This window comes from Bison bison, unplaced genomic scaffold (genome assembly GCF_000754665.1).
Source record: "Bison bison bison isolate TAMUID 2011002044 unplaced genomic scaffold, Bison_UMD1.0 scf7180017853534, whole genome shotgun sequence".
NCBI classification, from domain to species: domain Eukaryota; kingdom Metazoa; phylum Chordata; class Mammalia; order Artiodactyla; family Bovidae; genus Bison; species Bison bison.
In genome coordinates, this window is record NW_011484107.1 from 6,157 (window position 1) to 11,048 (window position 4,892).

General features: G+C 45.0%; 1 non-coding gene across 1 annotated transcript; it reads right to left on the reverse strand.

The window, feature by feature from the left end:
• Positions 1-4,516: 4,516 nt before the first annotated feature.
• Positions 4,517-4,588, reverse strand: TRNAW-CCA. The gene has a single exon. It is a non-coding gene; the product is annotated as a tRNA-Trp (tRNA).
• Between the last annotated feature and the right edge of the window lie 304 nt (positions 4,589-4,892).

The following is a 4,892-nucleotide window of genomic DNA, read 5'->3' on the forward strand; positions in this document are numbered from 1 at the left end:
GAGTCAACTCTTCGCATGAGGTGGCCAAAGTACTGGAGTTTCGGCTTTAACATCATTCCTTCCAAAGAACATCCACTTAGTAGCAAAAGCTATAGGAGAGAGAGGTTAAAGTAAAAAAAAAAAAAAAACATTTAACACAGAGTCAGGTTTCTTCCCTGTTATGCTTGGAATATCTGAATGGAGCTCTGTAACGAGGGGCGAAAGAAGTCTGGAGAAAAACAACACATATGCCCACAGGCCTGTCTATATGAAATACAAAATTTGCACTCACAGGCATAAAAGTTGAGAAAAGAACAAGGAGGCGATTGTTAACGAAATTCAGGTTAGAGGTTGCCTCCAGGGCAAATGGAGAGAGTGCCGGGGAAGGCTTCTAGCAGCCAGCAGCGAGCTATTTCTTGATACCGTGGTGCTTCCGTGTTTTTGCCTCCTTCAGAAATACGTACATTAATTTTTAAGCCATTTTTATGATGTATGCACGCCCCGTCATCAAAAAAAAGTTTACATAGGAAGGGACAAAAAGATACGAATTGCAGAGATAAATCTTGGTCTGCAAGGGAAACAGAGAACGTACATTTTCTTTCTGGGCTCGGCCACACAGAGGGACATGTGGAAGGTGTTTGAGATAGATAAAAAGTGTGATTTCATCATCCCTTACCGTCACTAGGACCACTAGGGAACTAGATTCTGGGTTTTTTTTCCCATTGGGAAGGCTCTATCACTCCCCACTTCTTGAAGGAGAGTGGGTTGGATTCAGATGGCATTTTGGTCGGCGGCTCGGGCCCAGAATTGCATGGCACCTCCTGTGTTTATCTAGCCCCTTAACCTGTGCATATAATTAATATTAAGTGTGTATGATTATGTCTGTGTTTATCTGTCTCTGCATCTCTCTGTCCACTGATCCATCTATCCATGCCTTCGTTCGCTGATCTAATGGTCTACATAGGTAAATTATAGATACATACATAGATGTAGACAGTTGATTGAAAAGTAGATAGATTGATACAGGGATGGGTGGATGAGTACTTCAGTGGGTGGAAAGACAGGACTGATAAATATAGAGAGGTGACGGGCAGAAGATAGATACTAGATAGATCGTTTAGTCGCTCAGACTTGTCTGACTCTTTTGGGACCCCATGGACTGTAGCCCACCAGGCTCCTCGGTCCATGGGATTTCCCAGGCAAGAATACTGGAGTGTGTTGCCATTTCCTCCTCCTCCAGGGGGTCTTCCCAACCCAGGGATGGAACCCAGATACCATAGGCGGATTCTTCACCCACTTGAACCATTCGGGAAGCCCCAATTAGATAGATAGGTAATACAAGGTAGATAATACAAGATATTAATAGAAGGAAAGAGAGAGGAAGAAAGAGAAAGAAAGAAAAGATAGAGTAGACCAACTCTGAACAAAATATTCTTTTCCTTAGAAAATTTTAGCCTTTAGCTGGATGAATTTTTCTTCCCAGTTCATGACTTGCTGTCACCATCCTAAACCAGAGGATGGTTTAGGATCCTTTCTTCTCCGTTTACCTGCCCAGTTACATCCACTCTGTTGAATTTCTCGTGTGCATTTTAAAACTTCTCCTTGTAGTTTCAGTCTTTACCCCCTACTAGAAGCCCTCTTTTCCTCCAATTTTGAGTAACATCCATCCACCATTCTTTACATCTCAGATGACCCCTCGCCTCAGCGAACCTTCCCATTTCGGTTCCTCCTGTACACCCTTTAGCTCTCTACCATTCTCTACGAATCCCCATTTTATTTCCTTAGGGGCAGTGAGACATTAAATATTTATGTTTTCCTTCTCCTCCTGCCCTCAATCTTTGCTAGCATCAGGGTCTTTTCCAGTGAGTCAGCTCTTCATATCAGGTGGCCAAAGTATTGGAGCTTCAGCTTCAGCATCAGTCCTTCCAATGAACATTCAGGAAGGATTTCTCTTAGGACTGACTGGTTGAATCTCCCTGCAGTCCAAGAGACTCTCAAGAGTCTTCTCCAGCACCATAGTTCAAAAGCATCAATTCTTCAGTGCTCAGCTTTCTTTATGGTCCAACTCTCACATCCATACTGGAAAAACCATAGCATCAGGTGGCCAAAGGATTGGAGCTTCATCTTCAGCATCAGTCCTTCCAATGAATGTTCAGGGTTGATGTCTTTTAGGATTGACTGGTTTAGGGCAGATTTTCTCCTGGAAAACCATCTACTCTGTATTCAACATGGAAGTAGGTTATCTGATAAGAAGTGAAGAACAGCTCAGTCATGTCTGACTCTTTGTGACCCCATGGACACCAGGCTCCTCCATCCATGGGATTTTCTAGGCAAGAGTACTGGAGAGGTTTGCCATTTCCTTCTCCAGGGAATCTTCCCGACTCAGGGATTGAACCCAGGTCTCCCGCATTGTAAACAGACGCTTTACCATCTGAGCCGCCAGGGAAGTCCAGGGATGACACAGGGAGCCATAAAGAAACAAATACCAGATCCATGGCAGATCCCTGGAAAGCATGGACCAGATGGAGCTGAATTTTCTCTCTGGCTTATTGAAATAGCCCTCAGTGTTCTGAGGTCAGCTGACCTGCAAAAACAAACACTACATTTGCTCTATAATTGAGCCAGGACTAGCAAACTCTGGGAGATAGTGAAGGACAGGGGAGCCTGGCGTGCTGCAGTCCACGGGTGGCTTGGATACGACTTAGCAACTGAACAACAGCAACAGATTGTAGGAGACATTGTACCTACTGGCATTCATCCACGTTGTCAAACGCTTTCAGTGTGGGGGTGATAAACAGTGTCTTTTCCTTACTCCATGCTTTAGGACAACAACATGCTGCTCCTGCTGCTAAGTCGCTTCAGTCGTGTCCAACTCTAGTGCAACCCCATAGATGGCAGCCCACCAGGCTCCCCCATCCCTAGACAGGAATAATCACGCAGTGGACGCAGTCTGAGGGCTTCCCAGGTGGTGCTAGTGGTAAAGAACCCACCTGCCAATGCAGGAGACAAAGGAGACACAAGTTCAATCCCTGGGTCAGGAAGATCCCCTGGAGGAGGCCATGGCAACCCACTCCAGTGTTGTTGCCTGGAGAATCCCATGGACAGAGGAGCCTGGTGGGCTACAGTCCACGGGGTCGCAAAGAGTCAGACACCAAAGAGTCAGACACGACTGCATCGATTCAGCACGCATGCAGGCAGTCTGAAATCTAACACAATGGAAATTTAAAACTTCCTGCAAGCTCACTCTTCTCCATGGCAAAGGCTTCATTTATTATGAATATCAGAAGCCAAGAAAAGCATCATGCGGGGGTAAAGACTCAGTTGTACAGAAGTCTGACCTATCCAGTGAGGTCCTTGTGTTGACAGCTACCTGGTTCTGTAGTTTTTTGTTCGTTTGTTAATTTTTATTAGGCTGCACTGGATCTTCATTGTGACGTGTGGGATCTAGTTCTTCGACCAGGAATCGAACACATGCCTCCCTGCATTGGGAGCCTGGAGCCTTAGCCACTGACCATCAGTGAAGTCCAAGAACTGTAGTTTTTTTTATCTTGACTCAGATGGTAAAGAATTCACCTGCAATGCAGGTGCAATGCAGGTTCGATCCCTGGCTTGGGAAGATCCCCTGGAGAAGGAAATGGCAACCCACTCCAGTATTCTTGCCTGGAAAATCCCATGGACAGAGCAGCCTGGTGGGCTACAGTCTGTGGGGGTGCAAAAGAGTCGGACACAAGTTACTAACACAACAATCCCAACTTCCCAAGCACTTTAACAGTGTCAAGTGCCAACAGATACCAGATATCCAGTCTTGAAAATGATCTGCAATTACATCCCATAATCAATGTGTGTTTATTAATGCCGCTGGAATCTTTAGGCTGTAAGTTACTGTCTCTTTTTGCTAGTTCTACCATAACCAAGTAATTGTAGAGTGGATGCCTTCAATGACAGATGCTTACTTCTCACTCTCTGTCATCATATAGTGTTAAGAGATAATAACTGCCAGACTGTCCCTCCAAACAACCCACAGACCCAGTAACCTGACCTGCATTGTAGTCATAGGCAAGAATTTTAGAGGTAGTATACAAGCTCCAGATAGCAGGTCATAAATCCTGGTCTGGGAAATCAAACCAGTCCATCCTAAAGGAAATCAGTCCTGAAAATTCATCGGAAGGACTGATGCTGAAGCTGAAAGTCCAATACTGACTCCTTGGAAAACACCCTGATACTGGGAGAGATTGAAGGCATGAGGAGAAGGGGACGACAGAGGATGAGATGGTTGGATGGCATCACCGACTCGATGGACGTGAGTTTCAGCAGGTTCTGGGGGTTGGTGAAGGACAAGGAAGCCTGGTGTGCTGCAGTGCATGGAATTCTCCAGGCCAGAATACTGGAGTGGGTAACCTTTCCCTTCTCCAGGGGATCTGCCCAATCCAGGGATTGAACCCAGGTCTCCCATATTGCAAGCGGATTCTTTACCAGCTGAGCCACCAGGGAAGCCCAAGGATACTGGATGGGTAGCCTATCCCTTCTCCAGTGGATCTTCCCAACCCAGGAATGGAACCAGGGTCTCCTGCATTGGAGGCAGATGCTTTACCAACTCAGCTATCAGGGAAAACCTTGGATGATTTAAATAATCATATCTTTCTATTCTCATGGCTACATTTCGATCCTTTTTTTTTTCTTTTTTTCTCCTACCACCAACTAAATTTCAGTGAGCAACAGAAGACTGTAAAAGTTAATTCCCTTTCACATTTTTTCCATTGTTAAGATTTTTATTAACTGCCAGAGTTCCTGGACTGTACAAAGGACATTTAGAATTCTCTCATGCATTTCAGTCGGTGAATGCTTCAAGTTAATTCAAAGAAAAACTGCTAGTTTCAGACATGATGGGGGAGTAAGAAAAACAAATTATTTTA